Below are 27,684 nucleotides of genomic sequence, written 5' to 3' on the forward strand. Positions count from 1 at the left end.
TGGTAAGGATTGTTCCACCTTAGCACACCCTCAAAATTAAGAAATTATTTTCATCCAGTTTCATTTCCTGTGTTTGTTTCTTTTAACAAGCAATCTAAATCATTTCAGCTGTCTCTTAAAAAGGAACAATAAGGGAAATGATCAGGGAAATGTCACTTCATCAAACATCCCCAGATATTTCTCAGGAATATGCTGAATTTGATGAAACACAGGCAAATTCCCTAAGAGGCAGCTGAGGATCTTTCTTCATTTTAGCAGAGGCTGCTCTTGCGCCCGGTGACTCCCAGATTTGTACTGGGGAGCCTGGTTACCCAGAAAATCCTAGCATGTGCACTAGGTTTTTTGGGCTCATTAGGTTCCTACGTGTAATACCAGGAGCCAGAACACACAGGAAGCTCTGACTGGGTGTACATGTGTGCGCACGTGTGCATCTACATAAGTATACTATCTGCATAAGTAGTATGCTGTTTTCATTTAAATGACCTGTTTCAATTAGAGAGCCTTTTGTTCTGTTTCTGTAAATAAAAAACACATGTTAACTTTTGAATAATCTCTGGGTTTAATAGCTTGAATCCTGCCATGTCCTGTTTGTACCACAGATAGTAATGAAACTACTCTTATCAGTAAGAATCAGGGTTGAATACTGGAAACTAAGTTTTGCTTTCAGCAGTATGTTGTTGTTGGGGTTTTTTTCTGTATCTGGCAATAAGGTTGTCCAAAGAAAAATCTTTGGCTAAGGCAAAGCAATGGACAACCTTTTGTGGTCTGTGGATTGCAGCACAAGCACAGATTTTACTGTCCATTATAAAAACATTCAAAAAGAAATCTGTCCCACCCAGAAACAGAAGAGAACAAAAGCAGACCCTTTCTTTAAATAATAGTGGTAATGTCATGAAAACAAGGAAAGTCTAATCTGTATACACAAACCCGAATTCTACTGTGAGGGGAAGCTGAAGCAGTGAATATCAACGAGGTTGCAAGAGTATAAATGAAGGCAGAATATGGCAAATTATTTGTGATTTTTTTTTCTGTTCTTGGTCTTTAGTCTATCTGATGCCTGATAGCCTGCCTTGATCTGTGCTCAGTATAGTCTCAGTCTGTAGTGTTGGAAATCAGAGGGAAACTCACCTTTAGTTCTCATATCCTGCTTTTGCTAGCAGTTTGTATAGGGGGCTATAACCTACCCCTTTGCATCATTTGTATTAATTTATGAGGTGTATGGCACTGCATTTAATATTTGCATTTAATGAAATGGGTAATAGTAGAATGAGCACAACAGGCACAAAACACAAATGTCTGTCTTCTCCATAGTTCCAGGAATGTATTAAGGGTGAGGTTTCATAGAACTATTAAGCAGCCTCACCTACTTCTTCTTGATGCTTTTCTTGAAAACAAAAAATAGCTGCAGAAGAAAAAAAAAGTATTTTTTTAAATTTAGGGAGTGGAATATCTTTTACTGGGGTGTCAGACAAGTGCAGGTTTCAGCACAAGGGAAGAAGTAAGACCACATGGCTGGGAACAAAGCACGGGAGTGAGGCTGCTTCCCCAGTCAACAGTGGCAAGCTGTCAAACTGGCTCAACTGTTGTGTGAAATCTCAACCTAAAAGGATTTAGGCAAGAAATCTCTTTTTTTTTTTTTTTTTTTTTTTGTGTGTGTGTGTGTGTGTTGGGTTTTTACTATGCTTGAAACTTAGAAAGTAACAGTTGTGTTACACTGAGAAAAGAGAACAATGTATAAAATACTGTATAAAATCCCCCAGTGAAAGTATGCATAAGCAGTCTTATTGTGGTAATAGATAAAGTAAGGATAAAGTTTGGGGGTTTAATCACATTTTTCCCCCTCTTTATAAAACACTTTTTGTACAATGTTTTCTCTTCCATATTTGTCCTTTCGGTACTCTTCTTTCATATTTTAATTGGTTTTCCTCCTTTATTTTTATCTATGATTGAGATTCAGGCAGTTCCTTCATATTTGCTTATTCCCTGTGCTTTTTCTGTAGTCATCAAGTCTCAATATCTTTCTACAAACTTTGTAGTAGTTCAGAATTTTATATTTATTTATTTATGTTCTTACCCCTAGTTACTTACCCTGTTACTTCATTACCCTTTCACTGAATCTTGTTTTCTTGTTGATTTAATATTTTCTAAAGAAAAGTAAGCTCAAAAATGGAGGTATGACCAAAAAAGACCAAAAAAAACCCCCACAAACAAACAAACAAAAACCTCACAACCAAAAAAAACCCCCACAACTCATAAATGCAAGTTTTTTCTGCCAGAGTTTTAAAGTACTGTCATGATTCTTAGGTACCTGGCACAACATTTTTTAGTGTTTTAGATGCCATCTTCTAGGCAGCGCATTACTTTGAGGAGTTTTGGGCTTCAAATGTGGATGAGAATAGTTGGGGGGGTGGGGGTGGGATGTGTAACGGTTTCTGCCAAATTTACTGCAGGGGCATAATAGGAAGCCTTCTGAATAAAATTTTGATTTGTTTTCAATCAGATACAGCAGTCTGAGTTATAGTGTAGGTTACAGTGAAGTCTGTGTGCTAATAACTTTTTTAAAGCGTAAAAAAACCTTACCATCCCCCATCCCATACCCAAGGTCTCTGGAAGAATTACCCTGGTTTGTATTCAACTCTTGAAGTCATTGTCACTTCTTGGGGTGCCTATTCACTATCACAAATGTCACTCGTATGTCAGCAACCTTCCCTGAGCGTTACCACTGCAGGTTCCCACCAGTAGGTGTGGTGGACAAAGTACTTTCAAAAGGTTAATCAGCAGCATTCATTAATAACTAGGTAACAGTATCCCGCCTGCGGGCAACTGGTTGTTGGCAAATCACTCGCATGGTGCAAAGCTTGTAGTTTTTGTTCAACTGGTTGAGTGCCTTGTTGCCAGGCATCCTGCTGGAGGAGGAGTTTGGCAGGACCACTGCGGCGTTGTGCAATGGCATTCATTGAACAGCTTTGCTGCTGGTACCTCAGGGACTTCCTCAGGCTTTGCGTCTCCACGCTGAGCTCACTCGCAGGAATTTGCTATTTTAAGCAGGAGCAGAATAGCCTTCCTAAGGATCCTGATTAGCTCTTGGAGTGCTTCCACTTGTGCTGGTGTCCAGCCCTGTTAGACTGAAACACTAGAAAATTTGCTTGATTGTTGATAGTCTTTTGATACTTTCCTATGGTTCCCTTTCATGTGATTAGGAACACGGATAAACCCTCTTACAACTCACTAAGACACATAGCAGAGACCAGCTTACAAAGGCACAAAAACATCTACAGTATGCACTTCTGCAGCAGCACAGCAAGTCTCCCTCTTAACAGTGTTACTGTCACGTACCTATGGGTGAATGAAGCAACACAAAGATGCAGTAAATAAATGATGGCTTTGCGTCAGGTTAATCACTGGGTAGGCCAAATAAGGTGCTCAGCCTGGGTTAATGGCTGAGATCGTGTCCTATTACATTGCTGACTAATGTACTTTTCAGACAGAAGTTTGTACTGTAGACTTGGCCTCAGGTTTTACTGTTTTAATATCTCTGTCAAAAAGGTGCTAGTTCTTGATATATCTTTGTATATTCATTGCATTTTCTAGGGTTGACAAAACATTAATTTTATAGCTGGATTCTATATTAAAATGAAAAAACAAAACAAAATAATAACAAACTTCCTGTCTTTGTTTGGAAGATAACAAACTGCCTTAACAACAACAAAGAACAGAACCCTTTTTTAAGGCCACATAATTACAAAAATAATATTTGAATTAGCTCTTAGGTTTTTTAGCCTTAGTGTATCAGACTGATCTTTGTCAAACAAGCTTATGGCTTACTCAGAGTGATTTTTTAGCAGCTCCAGTGGGGCTAGTTATGGAGTGAATTATTACTCAGCGTGAGTAAGGAGATCAGAATTAAGCCCAGATACGGTCAGAAGGAAAGAGGGTTTTGTCTGATTTGTCTATGATAGATCTGCCCTGCTGCTAACTCCCTGGTCTTTCATTTAGTTTCTTTTTAGAGACTTTTGTTAAGACTTCCAAGGAGTCCTGAGAGGACAATTGAGCTTTTATGGGTTTTTTGCAGAAGCAGGGAGAAACAATCAAGTTGCTGGCTTTCTGGTAGTGTTGATTTATTTTCTGTTCATCCTGCAAATATTTTTTTATGAAATCTATTTTTTAAAAAAAGAACACTAAACTAAAAACAAACAAACAAAACCAACAAACCCAAACAACCAAATAATATAAGTTGGGCTTTGAGGGAGCAAGAGGGGGAGCTTCAAGGTTAATTGCAGATAAGGATTTCCCAAGTATACAACATTATGATCAGCCCTTACAGCAGGGAGGGTTATAGCTTCTGTTTTCTAAAAGAACAGATTTCCATCTACACTTGTCCCTGTTCGGAAAGGCTTGGTAACTAAAGAAATGGGATGGTTTCTCACAAGATGCTAAAAACATGAAACAAACTGGTTTAGACTCTGAAGTTAGTGGGCCACTTGCTGGGCTCAGTGGTGCAAAATGACTCACCTTACTACCTGAAGGCTTCCCCTCAGGCAGACTCAGGGTCCCGCTTTCCCTTTGCACAGGGAAAGGAGCCTGGCCAGACCCCTGCCCCGCTGGCTGTGCCCATGGGGGAGCCCCTGGGACCCGCATACAGCAGGCTGGGGCCTTCCTAACTCAAACGTGCTCAAAGGAACCCCAGTTCTGGTGATGGGGATAGCTTCATTTTGCCAGGAACTGCCTCTCATTCTCCTGCCCTTTCTAGCATTTGTATTAAGCAGCAACAGCAGACCAGGGGATCTGTGTGTGCACTGCAAGATGGCCAAAAGAATTTATGGCCTTTGGAGCTGATGGGACTAAGTTTGCTCAGGATCATGCCCTTAGTTAGCGTCCTGCAGCAAAAAGGCCTAGAGTTTAGAAAGGAAACTCTCTCAGGGATTTATAGTATTGATGACTGTAACCAAACCTGGCAGCCCTTGGATCTTACAGCCCTCTCTGGGCCTAATCAAAGGCCATTGACGTAAACTAAAACATTTGACTTCAGAGAGCTGTGGATCAAACTCTGCGTCTACACTGACTGAATTTGCCCTCCCCTCAGACACAACCTCACTTTAAATTCTTTTCTTCTGACAGGCCTGTAGCCTCATTCCTCTCTCTTAAGCTGGGAGGGCATTTCATGGTTCTCTAAGATGCCCAGAAGTGACTTTTTTTCTTCTCACGGTGCAGTTTCACATTATACCTAATTCAGCATAACTGCTGGCTGACACCAAAAGTCCCATCCCTGTTTTCCTGATGTCAGGTTTAGGGATCATACGATCTTGGCAGGATGACTTGACAAAATTAACCCACTCCAACATGCCCCACCTCCCACCCCCAAAAGAAGCCACTGTCCTTTCAGCAGTTTTCCACATTTGCCATGGATTAGTGTAATGTGACTCCGTGCCATGAGTCTCAAAAACTTGGCCAGGGGCATTACATAAAAGCAACGTTAATTTGGATTGAGGCAGAGAACGGAGACAAAGAAAACATTAAGAAGAATTCAAATTAAAATAATACGAAAAGTATTATTTTCTATCATACAAGGCCTGGTCCAGAAGTATCAATTAGATACTGACCCAAAGATAATGGTTAAGGTGGAATTTATGAAAACTATCCTTAATATATGTTGTTTTACTTACTATGATTCTCCTCTTTCTTTTTTATTTTTTTTCTCAACCCAGATAGCTGTCAGTCAACCTTTAGCATCTTGTTGAAAGGAGCTTGTTCTTGATTTTCAGCCAAGTGTTCCTGGACCACTGCAGATATAATGTCATAGCAAACAGGGGAACCTTTCTCCATTCTTTCCTCCTTTTTCCAACAGACCTTGGCATTTGCTTTCAAGCCCAGTTGTTCAGTTTTTGTTAGCAAACTCTTTTACTACATTCTTTTGCCCAGACATTGATACATAAATAACTTCATAGTTACATGATTAGCTTAATTTTTTCTTCATTTCAGAAATAAACTCATTTTCATATCTTTCTTCTAATTTAGGCGGTGTAAATGTCATCTACTCATATATTATTCCCATTTCAAAGTACACCCTTAAACCTCACTTAGAGGCTTGAACTTTTACTTTCAGTATGCATGTTTTGAAAATAAAAACTCATAAAAGGACTACAATATCTATTATTAACTTCCAAGTTTCAGTACTTTCAACATGTCTTCCTACCCCTATTGGGAGTCTAAGCAAATGTTCTCAGTTTCCCTTGACACAGTAATGAGGAATTCTCCCTATGTGTCCTCTCTTCTCCATGATTTGAAAATTAAAGCTCTGTCTTTAGCTATAAGATGTGTAGCATATCTTTCTGAAAGATAAGTTCATATCAGATTCAAGCTACCCAGCTGTTTCAGGGCTCTGCTTCTATGTCAGGTGTTTGGATTTCAAGAGGTTGGAAGCAGACTTACATATCAAAATTCATAGTAATTGTATCTTTTAGTGATACTCATAGCAGAGGTATTATTCTTTATTTTTCAGTCTGAGGGTTTTTTTTTTGGTTTTATTGGGGAATGTGTTAAAATTCTTATTTCAAAATCACTCAAAAATAGATTACTTACATCACAAAAAATAGAGGAACAGTTAATTTTTAAAGCTGGAAATGAAACAATTACTCCTATAGAGCTCATGAGCATCCTTACTGAATATGTTTATGTTCTGCTTTCTCTCAATGAAATATCTTACATTTACTAGATAGTTTTCTAGTGGTTGCATGTTCTGCTGTGATGTAAATTAAGTATGAGATGTTGTAAGCTAAGCTGTGTAGGTATTGTCACTCTGAGCAAAGGAGCTGCTAGTGCCTTCATGAAAAGATTCGTAGGTGATGAGAGATAACTCTCTCAAAGTCACCAAGAACCAAGCAGGTTTTTTATTTAGCATATCTTTTTCACTTTGTACCTTCTGTGTCAGCTGTGACCGACACAAGTCCTCCCACGTTCATCAAGGCAGCTAAAGGATTAGATTGTATGCTGTGCAACATAGCTTCTTATTCAAGTAAATGAAAAATATATTGGAATGTCTTCTGGTTAATTGGTTGGAAGAAGCTGAGGTCCTTGCACTCAGATCCTTTGGAAAATTGCAGCTACATGATTTTTGTGCACTCATGGCTCTGAAATTGTCAAGTTGGCATTGAAATATATAACATGAGGAGTGAGAGAATGTACCAGTTCTCATGACAACAGGACTTCCCATCACTCTTTCTTAATAGTTATTCCTGTCTTACTTTATGAAGTAAATCTACCATAAATAAGGATTTTCTAGCCATATACTATTTAAAAATTATATGGGGGGACTTAGGAGATCAGAGAATCTCTTGCTGGTGTATAAGGGTGGGGGAAATGTAAAAATATTTTCTTGATTGTCTTAATATTTCTGCTTCTGGAATTTTCTGTATCCATATAATAATCCCAGTCTACTCCTCCAGCTGGGACCTCTGCAAAGAAGTACAGGGGGGCACCAAGGCTGGATGGGACAGCATGAGAAATGCATGCTTTGCACAAGGTCTTCTGTGTATTCTTTCTCTTCTGTCTCTCTGTCCTTACAGAAGGAAGTACAGTGATGTCTTTATACAGAAGTGAAAATTCCCCAAAGACTGAATTTTGTCTGTAGCATCAAAGAAGAAATTTGTGTTGGGCTGGCTTCAGATATAAACACAATAGGCCCACCTGCACGATTTGGCTCCAGACTGGGATTAAGGCCTTTAACTCTGTTGACCATGTGTTGTCTCAAGCTCTCCTAAGTCCCTAGCCTTTCTGTCTCCCCTTTCTTCTGTTGATGTCTTTTCTCAGAAGCTGGGGGGGATGTAAATGAGTGAATACATGCTGTTGCAGAGGAGAAACAAGAAAGTGGGGCTAGAGAGAAGGCCTGTGCTTTTCAGAAGGGGAGAGAAGTGGAGGAAATAACTGTATGTTTTGAGGGGCTTGAGATAGACATCTTCTACTGGTAAAGTGAAAAACTTAGGTGAGAGACCTCTTCATATATAGCCCCCAAAGCCCCTTGCGTTTTCCTAGGACACCTTTAACCAATTTGACCCAATCACAACATATGCACATAGTGATCTTTCTAGGATCACAGCATCTCAAAAATTCCATTGGTCCTACCATGCCAACACCACCCACATGAATTTTTGGCTACATCACTGTGGAAAAACTTGAACTGTGGACTTCTCTGTCGCATGCAAGTAGGCCAAAACATGCCATCTCATAAAAATCCAACTATAGAGACTGTTAACATTCTGTGGGTTATGGCTCTGGCCTGGGAAACTTATGACCTAGGTTCAGCCTTATGTTCTGCCAAATGCAGTGTGAAAACTCTGGTCAGAATGGAGCACACCCAGCAGACTACCCTGAGCCTCAAATAAAACACTTTAATACTCTTGCTTTTGCAAATCTTTGTAAGGCTTTTTATGAGCTCAAAGCTAGGGCAACAAGTTTCAAAACCACAATGTTGCTGCAAAAAGGATTTTCTATCTTCCTATCAGTTCCAATTATGTGGTTTCTCAAAACGTATTTTCCTTCTCAGAAGCCATGTTAGTGTCTAAACACATGGAAACTAAGGTTCTCAAACAGCCATTTCTATCTGAAAAATTCAGATAGAATATCTGATATTCATTTCAGAATATCAGATTCATTTGCAGCAATTCCCACTTGATTCTAAATATCTCCTGCTGAATAAATAAGGAAAGGAGGTATCTTGCATGCCGAAAGCTTTTCTGTATCTCCTTATTTACAGGGATATGGAATCAGTGTAACGTTTGCCTTTAAGAAATTAAAGAATTGCTATTAACAAATAAAAACTTAAGCTAGAAGATTTACATGTTGCCTTGATTTTTCTCATTTTTGTAAGAAGGGATTCTTAGGACTCATTCTGTGAGTGTAAATTTCACTGTTAAGTGCAGCTGAGAGCACATTATGAGGTTTCCCAGGGTATTTTGCTCTCCTTACCTGATTCCACTGGGTCTTTTGAATCCACGCATTGCATTCATAGCTTCTAAAAATCCTTTCTTTAAAAGTTTGTTTGGGCATTTCTTTTTCTTTTAATATACTAAAGTTTTGTAGTGCTTTTTTTGTTTTGTTTTATTTTTTAATTACTGTTGTCAGTGTGTACAATCAGTGAACAAAAAGCCCTATCAATTTCTCCTCTTTATTTGCAATTTGATTCTGAGATGGTTGTTCCCAAAGCTGCTCTGAACTTTGTCCCTTAAGACAAACAAAATTTTCTCTTCAGCTATGGAAAAGAGTACTGCTCTCTTATCCAAAATGAAACATTCCCAGAAGAAATACTGCCTTGTATTGAGAACACTGCATTTTATCATCTTGAGAGACAGGCATCCAGGCTGTCTTACAGCTTCTATTCTAAGATGAGCTTTAGGACTTAGTCACAGGGCTGGGTTTCCTATTGTCCTAAACTCAACATACTCCTCCACATGAGTCCAATATAGGTGTAAAATGCTACTATATCAGAATGGTTGAAACATATTGGTCTGAATATAAGGTGCAGTTATAAAAGACTGGGGTGGAGGGGCGAGGGGGTGGAAGCCTACTTGCTATAAATCAGGACTGAACATGTGACCTACAACCATCTTCTATTCCGTACTTCCTCCACCACCACCCCAGCAGCACTGAGTTTTAGGTGGGAGGAGGTAGGAAAATAAAACTGAGTCTTGCACTCAGGACACCAGGTCTAATGCTGCTTTGCTGGGGATCAACATGCCAGGCAAGTGATCAGCAAAGCAGGTAGGCTTCTGCGCTTCCTGTGGGGCAGACTTGGTATGGGCAGGGTGACAAATAGATATTTTTTTAATTTAATTTATTTAATTAATTTTTAAAAATATTTAAAAATAAATAAATATTTAAAATAATGCTTACCTTCAGTAATAGAAATTCTTTCTCCATCTGCTTTTCAAATTGAAGGAGATTTCCCCTGATTTCCAACTAACGCAAAGGGTGCAGGCAGTACAGGGGAAGGTGTAACTTTTAAGGGGAAAGGTTGTACCCATCTTCTGGAAGAAGGAGCACAATAAAATCATTGTGTTCTATTCCTTAAAGTCCTGTTCACGTGTGTGGTGTATCTACAGTAGAACAACGTAGGCATAATTTTAGCAAATTCTAAAGCTGTTACGTTTAAGCTGCAGACATATACATCTCAATCACTGTAACTTTCAGTGAAATGGACTAAGCTTTCCTCTGTTGTATGAACACATAAAAAACATTGTGCCTTTCCTTTGTTATTAAATCTTGCCTAAAACTGTAAAATAATACACTGAAGTAAGTTACATGTATTATTGAATTGTTAAAAAAAAAGAAATAAAAATCAGCGTAAAAGAAACTGTCCTCTATGAACTTCTAAGTTTAATGCTGATATGACTCTCATGTGATACATGCAAGGTAAAGATATATTAAAAAAATCAGCTCCTCTTCTGTGCTGCTTTAAAAACATAATTTTAAAATAACTACAGCCTTTAATCCATGAGGAAATTTCTTTCTACATTGATACTGGTTTATGCATTTATACTTTTAATTAAACTATTACATACTGAAGTATTAAAGAAAATTGTTGAACCCAACCCTTTCTTTTCTTCCCCACACTTTGAAAATAAATGATTTCTAAATAAGTGACCATTGCCAGCCTGAGCCAGAGGGCAGCATTCACCACCTTATGGTACACTGCAATTCCTGATGAATCTCAGCTACTTTTAAACTCCTCTCTTTCTGTACAATACCAATAAATGTATTACAAAAATAATTGCCTCATACAGTGTATTGTAGAATTTTTAAAGTGAATAAATGACATTGCCATTAGCGTTCAGTTATAAATACATTTGAATTTAAAACTGAACATATGCTACTTCTCTCCTTGAAAGTAGTAGCTTTTGCTTTCAAAAACCATGCCACAGACTCAAGCATGCCATAATAATAATACTTAGTGTCAAGGATGTAAAAGCTCTTTAAAGAAGACAGTATCAATATCTTAATTTGATCCATTGGATAGATATTAAAGAAGTTTCCTGCTTGAAGACTGCACAGTGATCAAAACTGATACAAGAATACAGGTCATGTATCTTAGCGGTGAGGTTGATTTAGTTTCTCATTTACTACTCTGGGTATCAATTCCAAGCTTTTATTCATATGTTTGGGTTTTGCAGCAAAGCTGTTATTCTCTTTTTTTCTCTCCTTCGATAATATTAAAGATCTTCTGTCTCAGCTTAGAATCGAATTCTTGTAACCAATTTAGGCTGGAGAATTCCTTAAGTGCTCCACTATTAATAACTCCAGTTTCACGCTCCCCTCCCCCATAACCCTTACGTAATTATTTCTTCCAATAAAATATTTTTTTATCAGATCAGAAATGTATGAAAGAATAGAGCACACTTCTTGGCTCCCAGACACATGCAAATCACTTATTATTTAAGACAGAACTACAGATAAGATAAACATGTTTAAAAAAAATAATAAAAGTGAGTAATGAAACACTTGTCTGCTTCATTTGGCAAAGAATAAGTCTGGCACTGTTATCAAATACTAGAAGCAAGTAGAGGAGAATGTAAGAGAGGGAGATGCATGGAAGGATTATGTAGGAACGGGAATACTGTGTTCTCACTTAACCCTGTGGAACAATTAGCTTAACCACAAAGCCAAATCCTGAAGTAACTTCACGGAATCCAGTGAAAATTTGCTTGATTGCATTGGCTGGGAATCTAAGGTTCTCTGTGTTGATTTCAAAAGAACATCTCCAGATTTGAATGAGGATAGCTGAAAGTAGGGCTTGACCAGGATTTCACAGATGGTAATGAGAGTAGTTTCACTGTGTTTTGTTTCATGACAAGTGATGAGGGAGTTTTGAACCTGCACAGGCTAAGATCATTAGGAAGGCAGCCTTCCACTGAATAACGTTAATTTTCATGATCAATACAGGCAGGTGGCAACAATGCTCTCTTCAGATAACTAGCTGTTGAAGATTAAGATTTGATTGTTTTAGTTTGGGTTTTGTGGGTTTTTTCTATTTGTTGTTGTGTTGGTTTGGGGTTTTTTTTTATTAATCTTCTCCTAGTGCTACGTGGGATTTAGCAGTCTCTTACCTGCTCTCAGCCACAAAACTGAGCTCCTGAAATCATTCAGCCACCTTTTTCTTCCTCCCTCCCTCTCTCTCTGTCTGCAACGCTATTCTCGCACTCCTCAAGGTTCACTAACCAAGAAAGAAAAGCCTCCCACATTCTTCCTTTTGCTAAATAAATACAGATTCATTTCTGGCCAAGGTTGTGAATTGAATTTACCATGTTTTGCCTTTTTTTTAATGGTTGTAATGTTTGTATTTTAAATCCACTAATATTTTGTGCTTTTTCGGTTTTGTGCTTCCTGCAGGTGACAGCACTCCAGGGTTATCACTTCAGATGAAGCTGGGCACAATGAGACCTAATCTTGGGTAAGAGACCCATAAGGGACTGGAGGGCATACTGCAGCAGACTTAATTTGGCTTCTTCATCACTGTTTCCTTTTATGATTTCCTACAAGCATTTCTCATCAAGTTGAGATGAAGGTAGGTCCCTCTAAATTTCACATGTGCATTTTTCATCTAAATGAATTAACTCTTATCTTTGGCAATTTTTACCACTGTTATTCAATGCAATGCTGCCTGTCAACCCTCTGAGCCTGCAAACTACCTCAGGACCCGGGCTCAGATCCCAACATTGCAGCATGACATGATGCCACTTAAGCACTTAATTATACATAAGCAGACAACGATCCACATTGTACCCTTTACAAAAGAGCCACAAGGAAAAATAAAGTCCCACTGCCTTGCCAGCCAAAGGGATGTTTGCCAGCACCAGGTGGTTGGAAGCATGAGGCAAGTGAGGGGGTGACTTCTGGCAATGCTTGTGCAGCCACAGTGACAATTGGGGGGGGGGGGGGAAATGCTTCTTTTGAGAGAAAGGCCAGTAGCATTTGGTGTTTGGTGTCAAGGGGCTGAAAAGGGTGACACATGAGGCTGAAAAGCCTTGCAGGGGCTCCTAATGAACCATTTTCTGTGCTCCCCCTCCTACTTGGATGATTGTACTTAGCTGGCTACTGTGCTCTTGTGTCCAGGTTTTGCCAAGTGGTTATCTTCCTGCTTGCATCTGTTTATTCTGTATTCATCTCTCTGTCTGGAAGGGTGCAACCGAATATCAATGTAGCTATTGGGGTTTTTCTGTCTGATTGAGCTAATCTCTCCTGGAGTTCTACCAGTGGTCTAATTTAGTTACCTGATTTCAAATACAGTTCTAGTAGGAAATGCAGAGGAACATGAACATGAAATTCATCTATATACATAAACATATACTTGTTTTACATCTTCTGTGATATTTATACACAGGTCCTCTTTTCTAGTAATAATGGACAATCTCTAGTTCATTGGGCAGGGACAACTGGGCAGCAAGTGAGTTTAGTGTTAAGTGTAGACCTTGCAGACTTTCTGAAGTGTAATAGCTTCATGTAAGCTACAGTAGTACTCACTTTCTTTTGAATACTAATAACGTCATGCTGTAAGCTCATTTTTTGTGCTCTCCTAATAGAAGAAAACCTGTCTTTATATACTTTTATTTGGAGAATCAAAGTATCTTATAGAAATTAATTTTGTGCTAGTTAGATAAATGGTGTAGCTGAAAATGAATTGTTAGAATGTTTGGAGTGGTTGAAAATCTATATTCTGCATAGCCACTGCCTAGTTTAGAAGGTTGAGGTATTGTGATTTGCACTTCTATGTCTGTGGTTCAAATTTATAGGAGAATAACAGCAACACATTTGATGGAATATCTGTAGTGAGACTCTGAAGCCATGCTGCAAGGTGTTTAAGGCAGTAGTAGACAAGTGTCACTTTAAAAAAGGAAGATAAATAATCAGTGAGGTTACTCCTTTCCAATATATTGTTGAGCTTTTGTCACATAACCAACATCTTTAACTATGGAACAAAATATTATTTGAAACAAGTATTTATTTTCAGGAAAATGTGTTTGTATTGCATGAAAGCTAGATATGCAAATGGAGTATGTGCTTATAAATTCTTGTGGTCGTTGAATAAATTTTACCTAATTCTTTTCTTTTTTAAAAAAAAGTATAACAAAGAGAGAGATTTTAAGCAGATGGCTGGGATCCAAAGGATAGGTAATGCAGGCTTCAACAGCATTTATAATAGTTCACTTCTCTAAGTGAAATATGTTCTCTATTTAGAAAAAGAATGAGAATATGAAAGATGTAGTGTCAGTGATTCTTCAGATTTTCATTCTATTGATCAGAGTGTAAGAAAAAGTCTTTCCATACACCTAGCTCTTTTTTTCAAATTCCCAGTCTCAGTACTTTGTGTGCTCCATGGAGAGGCTGTATACAATTATGCCTTGCTAGTAAAACAAGATAAAATAATATAATCCCATTGCATTGTCACTGAGATAAAGCGTATGATAACTTATTGTTTTAGTTGATCAGCAGGGTGGCCTAGTACAATGAATTTCCTTCTCCTGGCTTTGGCTTATCTTCTGATTTTTGAGAGACACAACAAAGAAAAATAATAATAGCAGTAGTCTTTTTGCTTTCACCTCATGTGAATATTACAATAGTGGAGTCTAATGACAGAAAGGACAATGATTATATATAATACTACCTGAACATCAATGGCATCCCATGCTGCAGCATGACTGTATTGAAATGTTGGACTTATGTAATAATAATTGTACAGGATAATAAAACCACATTTAATATGCATTCACCTCTAGCTTGGTTATAATTGGTACTGTACCTAAAGGTCTCCCTTCCTAAATCAGGCCTTCTCTAAGTACTAAACACAAATACTGTAAGTTTCTTCCCTAACAACTCAGTTTCAATATTTTTGTTTTTCTGAATGTGCCATTCTGGACAATACCTGTCAGTTACTGCAAACATTTCCACAAAAGGAACAAAGGTTCTGGATCTCATCTAGAAAAAATTATCTATCCAAGGAGAGCAGTCAAATCCGCAAAATATTATTTTCTCAGAAATAAATAATAGGCAGCTTCTGCACTTCATATATTTGATTTGTTAAGAGCGGTTTTCTCCTCTCTTGATTTGAGCAATCAGAAAGCAAACAGAGCATCTCCTGCATCTTATCTTGCTCTGCATGAAAACACTTCTCTGCTACCAGCCAGGGGTTTAGCTCAGGTCATAGCGGTTAATTTTTGAAGAAACCCCTTGTTAAAATATTCTCAGCACATAACTGATAATAGGGTATTAAGAGAGATGATGCGGTCTGTTCTCCATACACTCTTTTTCCCTGAGGTGTTGTGAAAGAAATGTGAATTTCACAGGTGCAAAACGTATTCACCCACCTCTGCCTTGCACCCCAGAGGCAGAGTACTGCACAAATCACTGTGCAAAACCCCTCAGAGCCATGCTCAGGAGGCTGAGTGCCTGTGCTGCAGTCTCAGACAAGGGCTTTGCATCTTTCTTAGCAATTCAAATTAAACACTCTAAATTTTGTGGTGAATATCACAAGATGGGATCATTCAGAGAACTTGCATCGCACATCATAGTGATGGCCTTTAAAGCGTTCACAGTACCAGCTTCTTCCCCTCCTCCCATCCTTCAGTAAAGCAGCGTAGCGGGACTGCCACTAGGAAGGGCTTTAACGATCAGCCTCACTGCAGTTCTTTAGGAGGGGATCTTGTGCCCTTCTGAGGTCACTGAGAAGCAGCAAAAGCTATATTCCTGAGCCTATAATAGATGCAAATTGTGCAGATGAAGGAGAGGAAGCTCTAACAGCCGTTGAATGCAATCTGTGAACACTACTGTTTCATTTATAGTGATGCTACCCAGGCATTTGCACTTAAAAGGAACAATAAAGAGTTGTCAGAACAATCGCAACTGCGGCAAAGACGTTTTGAGCCATGTGAAATGTTGCCTGCAAAAGATCTGCTTTTTCCTTTATTTTTTGTTATTACTGAAGGCTGTACTAGTTCTCCTTGTTTTATGACACCAAATGGTTCATTTGCCTTCAAAGACTCAAGATGCAAAGAGGGAGTGAAACAAATTAAGTCAAAACTGCAATGACTGGTAAAAACTGCACAAAATATGTCACAGCTTTTCTTTATTTCTTTATTTAGTTTTGAAGTAGCTTTGCTATGCAATGAGGTAGTTGATTCACTAACTTGCCAGCCAACCTCTAGCAAACAGCGGTAGAGTTGCTGTAAAGTTTCCATGTTATTCTTGCTTACAGGACAAAGGGCCAGTCCTCAAATGATGCAGCCTTTGTAGGTATGCATCTACCATGTTGAGGATCTGACCTGCTGTTGCTTTTTAGTCTCGATCTGGAGAGGGGGTTTGGCACAGGTGAGAAACTGCACACTAAAAATTTTTAATAAAAACATCTAGTGGCTGTCAACCAACAGTTACTGATTAACAAAGAATAACTGGTTTGCATTTAGTGTCCTGTTAAAAGCACAATAAGCTGTGATTGTGAACATGATTATCTGTGAACGTTTCTACTTACCAACTGCAAATGTGAAAGCTATGAGGGCCTAGGAAAAACAAGGAAACATGTTGTTGTACCACAATAGATGCATTCAAAGTCCCTAATACTACTGAATAAGAGTAAATAGCTGTTGAAGGGGAATGTGGATACTAAAAAGAAGTATGTTCAGTTTATACAAAAAAACCCAAAAAATGTTAAAAAAAAAGTTGAAGTAAAGCTGTGTGAATGTTAGGGTAAGATTGGCTTTGTAACTACAGCAGAATAAAATGTATTATAGGACCTGTTGTCATTCTGGATCTTCTAGACTTCCTCTGGGATACTGTTACCTGATTTTTATTAATATAATTCATTTGAATTACATTAGTGTTCAGAGGCCCTGGTTGAGACTCAGTCATAGTCATCTAGTTGTACTCCAAAGATCTCACAGTTTAAATATACAACATAGACAATGAGCAGGTAAATGCCCCACAGCTGAAGAGAATTCAAATTGCTTAAGACCTTGTCATGTAATAATGTTGGTTGGTTTGGTTTTTTACATCCCTCAGTAAAATGAGTGATCTGCAAAATGAGAACATGCTGTTCTCATCTTTCAAAAAAGTTATAGCATAACTAATGATAGTAAAATGCTCTAAGAGCCTTCTAATTGATATATTAGAAGTTCAAAGTGACGATGTTTTTCATACAATATGGATTTGAACTGTGTGAGTCTTTTGAATCAGTAGCTTTTAGTGAAGTTTGTATTTCCCAGGGAAAAAGGGGGGGGGGGGGGGGGGGGGCGGGGGCGGGGGGCAGCGGGCAGCAACAGTGTTTAATAGTTCTGTCTGTATTGTCTGTACATTTGAGTGAACAAGAGATCAACAGGGCAAAACGTACTATAAATGCTGTAAAGTCTCATACAATTTTGTCAAGCTGTAAACCCAAATGAACTTGCAAAGTCATGCACTAGTTCAATTTTGGAAGGGAAAACCTGGCTTTTAAGCCAACTAAATCAATCCCTAGTTCAAATTAAATTTGGAGTATCCTGTGAAGCTCCAATACACAGCTCCAATAACAATCAGCACTTAAGGTACAGGCAAATAATGTTTCATTTAAAAGAAACTGAATGAGGATTACTGACAGAGAAAGTTTTTGATGCTGTTTTGTCATTAAAGACAAATTATAGCATTATTGTCTTAATCCCATATGTCTCAATCATCTCTCACTCCTCCTGTCTCTCTTTAATGTACAAAAAGCCCTGTGCATGGATGGTCTTGTGTCTTCATCTCATTAAAACCTTGCCATGCAAATGTATTGTAAGTGTTGCCTGAAGACTTCTGTCTCATGCAAAATTTAGCTTAAACTGTACTGGCATCAAATAATTTGTTATGCACAAACCTTCTGTTTGGTTTGCTGACATTCCTCCTTAGCTGGCTCTCATGGTGATTCATTATCTTGTGATATAGATTTCCAAGTATCATCTTTGTATTGATTTTTATATCTTTAATAACCACTCCACAGAAGATGGCTCCACTTGGTGTCATTGATCGCATCAAAAATTCAAGGCTTACAGAAATACTAGAGGGCTAATTGGTAGCAGAACATTTCAGACTTAATCTTAATGCAGTCTTAATCTTCTGCACTAACCTTACTTGAAGATTTCCTTATTGAGGCTAAAGGGAAACTAGTGAATAACTGGAAATTACCTGGTAAGAGCAGGTAAGACCATGAGGACTGTAAATGTGGAAAACAGAGATAACAAACATTAGATCTGAAAAACAACTTTCTTTTGTCTCTCCCCTTCCACCCAAGTATTCTCCTTAAAAAAAAGGCAGTACATAATTTTCCTGTTAACTCTGTGGAAAAATGTATGTTCACTGCATTACATACTGTACAGTGGGCCAAATGGAACTGAGTTCCTGACTTGATTTAAAGGAAACTAGTAGGTCTGACAAGTTCAAAAACATGTGTTGTAGGTCACTCTTTTCAAAAAGAAGTGATCAAGATAGGTAATTTTCATCTTTAATTTCCTATGTAAAAGTTAAGGGCTCTATTTATAAGCTTAAGGCCTCAGACAGTCACATCTTGGCTAGGTTTTAATTTAGAAATTTGAAAATGTGGGCCAGAACAGCAATCTGGGAGTCCTTCAGTCTCTTTAATTTGCTCTAATGTGTTGTTTAAAGCTTCTACCTCTTGTTACGTTTTTCAGCAACATGATCTGTCAACGACAAGGAGGTGATATGTGTGTCTATATTTTTTCATGACTGCATTTGTGACACTTTTTCACCAAGTTATTTTCCAGGATTTTGAACTGCTGAGTTATATTCTAAAACTTCAAAACAACTGAAAATAAACCACACTGAGATACAAGGGATGGTTTTTTTTAGAAAATCCAGTGATAGACGAAGAATATGTAGAGACAGCAGCATGTTAAAATCAGGAAAGATAATTTCTCAAAAAAGCTGCCCTTGTAAATTGTTAAAAAACTGTTAAAAAAAACTGTCTCCCAACAGCCACATGGTCTGTGGATTAAACATAGCAAGGCAGATTGTCCAGCTAGTACTAAGAGTATCAATCAAGGCTACTCAATCAGTTCTTGCCAGTAAAAGGCATTGAGACAGCACCAAGTCTGCTAGTTCAGTCAGGCACTGCGTGCCATCTGTGCAATGGGAACTGCTTGGTATGCTTCCTAAAAGATTAGAAGAACGGTTAGAAACATGGGATCTCCCATAGGAATGTGAAAGACATCATATGTCTGGGAACTTGATGAGAATAAAAATGGAATGTATTCATAGACTAGGTAGGAATAACCTTGGTCGCTTTTGACCTCTGTGGTAAGCAGACCTCTTTTTCCACTAGACCTTATCAAGTCTGTCAGCTTAGCACTAGTTACTTTATGAGCAACCTAAATTTGGAGCAGGCTGTAAGAAACTCACATTATTCTCACAAAGTCCAATCGAAAACACATTACACGGTTAATGCATCCATACACCCCTCATGCCTTTATTATGTTTGTGTTGTCACTCTCAGACCAATAGGAAATTATCCACATCAACCAAATCTTCTCAAATAGGAATCTAGCAGCTCTTTTCATTTCATATTTTTGTTGTGTTTGTCACTATAACCCAATGAAGGAACGTATTCATGGACTAAACCAATCAGTCAGGGAAAGACTATCACCATAAGACCAAACAGAGGGCCAGAAAATACAGGGTCAGTTATGCACCTCTTATTCACAGCAGGGAACAGTGACTCCCAGAATTTTTGTCCATCCCTGCAGAACAATTCCTATGAATAATTATATATGAATATATTCCTTAGCCATCAGCATGGTTGAGGGATTTATGGTTCTGCCCAGTGTCAATAGGTAGGTTATTTGATAAGGGACAGTGATACAGCTAGAATGTAGTCTAAATCTACTAACTTTCAGCCTCGTATTTTTCCTTCCTTTTAGTTTAGAATTGGTTTCCATTTAAAAATAAATAATAAAAAACCAGTGCACGTTCAGTGACATTTATTATGGGCATGGTATACAAGATATGCACACAGAATTGAAAGATGCAACATACTGACAAAAATTAGATGGCTGAATACTTGTACCTGAATACAAATATAAACACTGGGGAAACCTCTCCTCTTTGTCCCCCACAGCAACATAATACAAAAGACTCCTAAAAAAGTACCAGACCAAACATGATCCAGATGTCTATCGAATCTCTGCCTTTCTGTCGTCTTATGGCTTTTTCCATAATTTTTTTTTTTCTAACTATGTTATTAATTTTTTAAGAATGGAGAGAAAGTGCACCAAAAAAGCTACTGATGTTTCTAGTAAAAAGCAAATGCTGAACAGTAAAAGGTTAAGAGATCACTTGTTTGCTCTCATTTCTGCACAAAATGTTCTTACTCCATTCATTGTTTTGTTTTCAGGTTTTAGAAGAAAAGACCCATGGTCTCATGCCTTAGTTAAGTGTTATGAGAAAAAGGAAATAAACAAAGTATAACTTACAGATTTTAGCAAGTGTTGTTCTTCACATATATCCTTCACTTTGTCCACCTGCCAGTGTTCATAGTTCACGACATGTTGCTGTGAGGCCTGGTTGTGCTGCAGGACGTAAGAGTAATTCCCATTGATTTCAATGGGTATTACATGCATCCTGCAGCGGGAGAGTAGAGCCCTCAGGTTTCACTGAATAGCAAATAGTCATGTAAAATCCACGGGTCCTATTCTTTCACTGCAGGATAAGTTGAAGTCAATGGGAGTTCCTTGTTAGATGCTGTGATGGAAAAATCTTATCCTTCTAAGATAAGGTTGCCCATTCATTGTTGCATTTTAATGATTTTTTTACAAAGATACTAGCAATCTCATTTTTTCTATAGAAAATATATGAACTTCTGACTGTCTTTATTCCACTTCATAATTAAAAATTAAGCTAACCCCAAAGAAAACCCATAGAAAGCAAAAACCCATGGAAGAAATGGGAGGAAACGGAAATTATGAAATCACCATGATTTTAGCATAGATGTTAAACACTTCTGAGAGACTGAAATGTGGTTATCTCTAAAAATGCTCTCTGCTCACATTAGTTATCCCAACACAAATATCCACTGTTGATGTTACTGATCTAAAGTGATCTAAATAAGTTTGTAAATCCATACAGAATTTGGAATCTGTTTCTTGAACTTTTTCTTATGGCTTGAATTTTGAGGCTGAGTTCTCATCAAATCAAAGTTTGCACCCAAAGCAGAATTCAAATATTTCCTTCATTAGCATGTTATAACATTAGCTGAAGGAAAGGGTTTCTTCCCCTCCCCCTGCATTCTCCTACACCTCCACCCCCAAGCGCTCTCCTTGGTAGTTTGAAAGCAGCAAAGAACTTACGAAATCTGGGCAGTCTATCAGTTTGCTATGGTTCATTTTAGCTAATCCAGACATCCAGCACAGCAGGGGGAAAACTGCTGTATCTAGTGAAACAAGAGCATGAATAATTAAAACTCTGTTATTAATGAACTTCCAGTCGTTATGTAAATGAAACTGATTTCAGGTCTAATTTGTCAGCCTGAATTCTTTTTCTGTTCTCCTTTTGTCTAGGACAAGAACTCATCATAATGGACTTGATAATAAAACACTGGCAGACATGCTGTGTGCAGTGCCCATCTGAGTTAGGGCTTTTAGCACGGTTAATTGATACAGTTACTGCAGGATAAGTCTATAAGGCATTTTGTATGGCTTTACGTTTTACAAGCTTGCTTTTTTTTTTTTTTTTTCTTTTCTTTTGCCAGTGCTAGCTGTTCTTTGCACATTCCTCATTAGGGTTTACCTTTACATGAGTGGTGGCTTGTAATTACTGGCTGGTAAATACTTTCCTTTGCATTTTGTGGGTTGTTCAAAGACAGCAGAGTTCAGAAAGGTCTGTGGGAAGGGAAGTCTGTAGTTATCAAACAATGGCTAACAGTCACCAGGAGAAAAAGCCTGTCAAAGCACAAGGCTAGCAGGCACTGGGTCTTACCCCATTGTCTTGAATCAGGTGTCAGTCATCCTGCCCACTCCATTTACTTTGATATGAAATAACCTGTATTGAAGTTATGTAGAAAGGACAGGCATTCCATTGGGAAGCTTAAGACTAGAATCCAGAGGAAACCTCGAATCTTAACTTTTTTACTTCCACTAAAACAAGGCAGAATCCTTTGAAATAGTCCATACCCTATATCGATCAAGCCAGTGGTAGACAGCAGAATTTGTTGTGAAGTTGATGGGGCCTCCAAAATTTAATTTTCAAATAATGATTTTTTTTTTTAAAAAACTCCTCTTACTATGTGTCCCTTAGTTTTCACCAGTTAAGTCTCTTTTTTTTTTCTTTTTGTCAATATATTCAGTATATATTTTGGCCTATTAGTTCAGATTTATATTGTTGTCAGGATCAAGTGTTTAACAGGAAAAAGATGCAGTACATGTGTAGGAAGTAAGGAAGGAGAGGAGCATGAGCATATATTTCCATATGTACCTTTTGCTAAGAAAAGAAGAGGTTAACAAAAGAATCATCAAAATAGGCTATTAAGAGAATTAAAAAAAAAACAAAAACAAAAACAAACAAACAAAAACCAAACAAACTAAAAAACCCCAACAAGACCCAACCCAAACAAAAACAAAAAAAAAAAACCCCAAACCATGGAAGAAACAGTGTCTTCAGTACCTTGGCACCAGCCTAGGTCTGACATCAGGGAAGGGACTGGAATCCGGCCATTTTACTCACAAGAAAACTGTGAAGTAAGAAATGCTTATCTTATTCTGTGTCAGAAACAATCCATCTCTTTGTTTGTCTTTTGCTCTCTTTTTTTTTTCTCTCTCTCTCTTTTTTGTTATAATAAGCGTGCTTTTTTTGTGCCACTTTTGTTTTTTTTTAATCAGCTTGCTTTCTTTAAATGAGACAAAAAGCAGGGAAGGATCACCAGTTCTACTCATAGGAAATTGAATAAGGGTGAAAAATTCTCTGTATGGAAGTGGGAAAACTTATACCTTAAAGGTTTATTTTCTGGTTTTTCTTTTTTTCCTCCACCTTAGGCTTTCTCTCTGTGCCATGTTTGTGCAGATGTCTAACTAAATGCATACAGGGTAGTGTTTAGAATTATCTTCTGAGACATATTTAGAGTAGACTGGCCTATTGGCCCTTCCTTAGCCTGGCAGACCAATTCAAAGAATTAAGGCAAGAGGAAGATAAGAAGTAGGTGTGAGTATGTAGAGAGGTAGCATTTCCTTCAAATGGTAATGCTGGCATAACAGGAGTATCATAAACCTGGGAAGCGATAAATCTATGGGTAAGGATAATAGGGAAGCAGAGCTGAGGGGTATAGGAAAGTGTCATGATGCATGGAAAGCCTGTCAGGCAGAGACCCTACAGCAGGATTTTTTTTTTTTTTTCCAGCGGTTAGAGACTGATGGCAGATTTTACAGGAATGGGGACCTGAGTGATTTCTGCTGTTCAGCTTTCTTAATGATCGTCTTGAAAGTGCAGATTTTTTTGCAAATCTTACATTAGGTATTAGCAGGACTCTAAAGAAACTGCTGTTAACTGGAATTATATTTAAATAAAGCTTTTGCCCTGAAATCATGTTCATGCACCTTATTCACGCTAATATACAAAGAGGCTGGATGTAGACTGCTACATGAAGGGGACAGAAAGATCTGTCCAGGCTTTTGGGGCACCTCTCAGTTCTTGGCTCAACTTGCCTTGTTCAGCCTCCAAACCCCATGGAGCTCACCTGGAGCCAGCGAAGGGAATGCTGGTCTGCCAAACCCCTGTGTGGCTGGGAGGGCTTCCAAGTGTACCCTCAACCCACTGTGTCACACACTAAATTGTGATATGTAAGTTAATGTTCACAAAACTCTGTCCTGCCTGAAGCAGGTGCAAATGCCAGGAAGGAAGAAGTTCAGTGCTTTCAGCCTCTCGATGGGTGGGACAGACACCAACCTCGGGCTTTGCTTTGGATAGCTGTTGGGGACATTTCAATTCTCATACTTTCTCTTCTTTCCTGTGCAAATTGTAAACGATAGGGAATATTGTGCAGTTTCTGTCAAAGGAGAAAGAAGTTTTAAAAACAACTCCTTTCTGTCACACCTTCAGCTAGAGCTGCATGGTGCTTTGAGCATTCTGTCAAAGATGTTTGGTGTACTCAGTGTATGCATTAAAATTGCTGTGGGAATATTACTGGTTGAGAATATCTATTAGATGTATATTTTGAGGATGTCTTTTAATATCTGCTAGCTTGACATTATTATTTTTACAATAATAAGACCTAAAATAAATTACATACTTGCTGAAGCTTTAAAACGTTCTTGCAACATAAACATAATATAAAATCTAATTTACATCTAAGGGTAGAGCTGAAAAGAAGGAAAAAGAGAGGGGAGGGAAAGGGTTCCAAGTTTCAGGGAAACAAGTTTTGTACAACAAAGCAGGTGTTTATAGAATGCTTCATTTTAATTCAGTACAGCTAATATCCCAGTTTATGTTGTTTGGAGTAATAACAGTGTAACACAGAGCTGTAGCAAAGATTTGCAGGTTTCCTTTAGGTCAGTAACAGTTGCTATAAACACGTCGGGCTATTTTTTTATTATTATTCTACTCCATCTACATCCAGCAACTGGAGGGGAGGGGAAAGGGAGAGGGTTAACGTTTTTTACAGTTTAGAAAGCTTTTCTTCTTGTCACATTTAAACTAAATATACACAGGTGGCTAGGTGGCACTGTGGATTAATGTACTTCTGAATTAACGTGCCTAGAGTGGCCTGTATCACAAAGTGAGGATATCTGAAGTGCAAGTTTGCTTCCCCTCCTAGTTCACCATGTGTGCAATCATTTGAGTTTCATTATTATTTGTACTGAAATCAGAAATCCAAAAGAATGGGCACTGTAGTCATGTGAGAAGTATATTGATGAACCTGTGTTTTGGAGCTATATTTTTTTCAGTCACTGTGCTGAAGCGTTCTATTTATTTTAACTATAAGAAAAAGAAAGTTACCTAAACTGTAAAATATGTTTAAAAAGGAAAAATAAATAAATAAATGAAGTTTTTCAAGTGTATGACATTAAGTAAAAAAATAAAGACGTAAAACAAGTACATCTCCAGCACTACAGGCACCGAGTGTGCTACAGGAGCACTCAGGCTGGGAGCTGTGGGTTCCTGTTGAAGCAATTTGAATTTTTTGTTGAAAAAATTCAGAATTGCAGGCTGTAACCCTACTGAAATCCAGCCATGCTAAGCAGGCAAACACACATTGCACAAAGCATATAGAAATCATGCCTCTCTGCAAAAAATTTTTTTATATAATTATTATAACTTTTTCAGGGATGGCCTTTTCACTGCAATAATCAGTAAACGTAGCTTCAACAGCAACTTTGATAGAAGTTTCTGAAAGCAGCAGTGTCTGCCGAAGCCAGATGAACCTTACTTATCTAAGAAGTTTTACTCATTTAAAATATTTTGCTTCTCTGAAAAACAGGAAGTAGAATGCATATAACCAATAGAAATCAATTATTGCACATTCTTTGCCTCCTCTAGTCAACTCCAGAGGTAATAATCACTATAGGGATTTCTAAAAGGTAATTACTGTATATTGGTTAATTATAGTTTATTAAGATCAAACATACTTCAGTATTTAGTTAATCTAACAGGAAAACAGTGTTTATAGTTTTAAATGCAAACAGCGCAACATGCACTGAAGCTTAAAAAAAGTGGGCTTTAGGATACAGCAGTTTAGATGTCACGAGTACAGAATTACCCACCTCCCCCTTTGTAATATGAAATACAGTTTCTGTGACCTGAGGCAACAGTTCTTTATGATGCATGGTATATACTCATTGTAACTACTTCTTTCTACTGAAGCTGAATGTTGTAAGAGGGGGGAACTGGTCAGGTACAGGGTATTAACAGCAAGATATCATTTCATGTGTATTATTAGTCTAAGATGTATACAATTAGTTAAAGAAACAACTTTGTAAAGAACTAAGTGCCTGTAAAAAGCAAACTGATTAAGAAAGAAGTACCTAACATCTGACTAGATCTGTTTTCCTTAAATTGAAAATGAAAGCTGCCACTTCTACTAAAGGCCCTTGCAGCCAAGAGATTTCACAGCAGTTCAGTTAAAGCCTAGCTAATGAATATAAGTTACTATGGTGGATTTTAGCTGACTTTGAAATTAAAGTCTGAAACCGTTGGGTGCTGTTAGCAGGGCTAGACTACAGCAAAATGGACTTAATAAACTCCATTGTGCTGTTAGATCCCTAGTGAGATTTGCCTTCCATCCATGACCAATTGGTATTATTTTTTTGGTGACTGGTACTTTTGTCTGTGAGACTAGGATTTCTGGGAGTGATTAGCACTTTTCAGCAGTGATTGACAGGTTGTAGCAGCAATGAGACAATAGATGGAATCATTAGGAATTCAAATGCAGATTTTTGTTTGCATGCTTTAGGACTGATTTGAGTGGAAGTGAAATCTAGATATGAGGGCAGAAATCAGCTATTATTTCATCCATTTTTATAAAATACAAAAGGAAAAAATGAAAGAAAAATGGAAAAGAGAAGAGGATAGACAATAAGGTCACATTGTTGAACAGGGCTCTTCTACTACATCAGTTCGGTGGGGTTTTTTTCTTTTCTTTTTTTTTTTTCCTTTTTCTGGGTAATCCTCTGTAAGCATTTTGAATACATGTCAGAAGTAACAAAATGCTGCTTTAAAACTCTCAGTTTGTAATTGAAATATTTTTTTCTCATCCTGAAGACAAAGAACATGTAAGACAGCAAAAAATAGTATCACTTTGCAGAGGAAATACATGTATGTGTTGGTGCTGTGCTGAGGCTTGATAGAATTGTCTCTGTTGCATCTAAACAAGAGGCCGTAGGGAAATAATTATAGTGACTGATTCCAAGCATTGACCGGCAATTGATAATTGGCCATAAATAATTAGGAAATAATGGCATGTCAGCGGTGTAAATTATGTAAATGTAGTATCTGTGTCCCTAGATACTGATTCTGAGTGCCTTATAAGTGATTTTCTTATTCAGACTATAAATTTAATATACTGTACATGACAATTTAATCTTGTATGGCATCAAAGCTACCAAGATAATACAGAATTATACAAGCCTAATCAAAGAGGGAGAAATCAGATGAACGTCATTATTTTGGAGAGCTGGTTTAATGGGAGTTGACATTTTCAAAAGAGCATGGATTCTTTTTTTCTTTTTTTTTTTCTGAGACAACAATTAATCTGAACTGGGTTTCTGAATCAATAGGCTAACAGAACAAAACACTGTCTGAAATTACAGATGTGAAATCGTGCTTCATATCTTATAAGATATTAATTATTTAAAGTATGATTCTCATAACCCATACTGTTTACATAAAATAATCAACAATTATGGCTCTGAATTTTTATTCCTAAATTGTGTGCTTTTCAGGACAATGGATTTTTTTTTGTGTGTTGTGACTAACTTCTGAAGTTTTCATCATCTTTTCCTTTTCTGATGGTATCAACAAAGGCCTGTGACTTTGATATTTTGGATCTTAAAACACTCAGATTATATTACAAACCCCATTACATTAGTTAGCATAAATTGCACAATATGTGTAATGCCTCCCAAGACTAAAATTTAGAGCACAAAGGGGAAGGTTTTTCGTGAAGGCTTCCATTCTATGTAGCTTGGTTTTGCTGGACTT

General features: G+C 37.7%; 1 protein-coding gene across 1 annotated transcript in view; it reads left to right on the forward strand.

Annotated features, from left to right (window-relative positions):
- The window catches only part of ADGRL2 (adhesion G protein-coupled receptor L2), a 394,007-nt gene that overhangs the window by 62,704 nt on the left and 303,619 nt on the right, over nt 1–27,684 (forward strand). The window contains exon 2 of the mRNA XM_056355276.1: nt 12,379–12,553. The gene's annotated coding sequence lies outside the window, so the exon portion shown is untranslated. The remainder of the gene's footprint in view (nt 1–12,378; nt 12,554–27,684) is intronic.

This window comes from Falco biarmicus, chromosome 11, assembly GCF_023638135.1.
Source record: "Falco biarmicus isolate bFalBia1 chromosome 11, bFalBia1.pri, whole genome shotgun sequence".
Taxonomy (NCBI): Eukaryota; Metazoa; Chordata; class Aves; order Falconiformes; family Falconidae; genus Falco; species Falco biarmicus.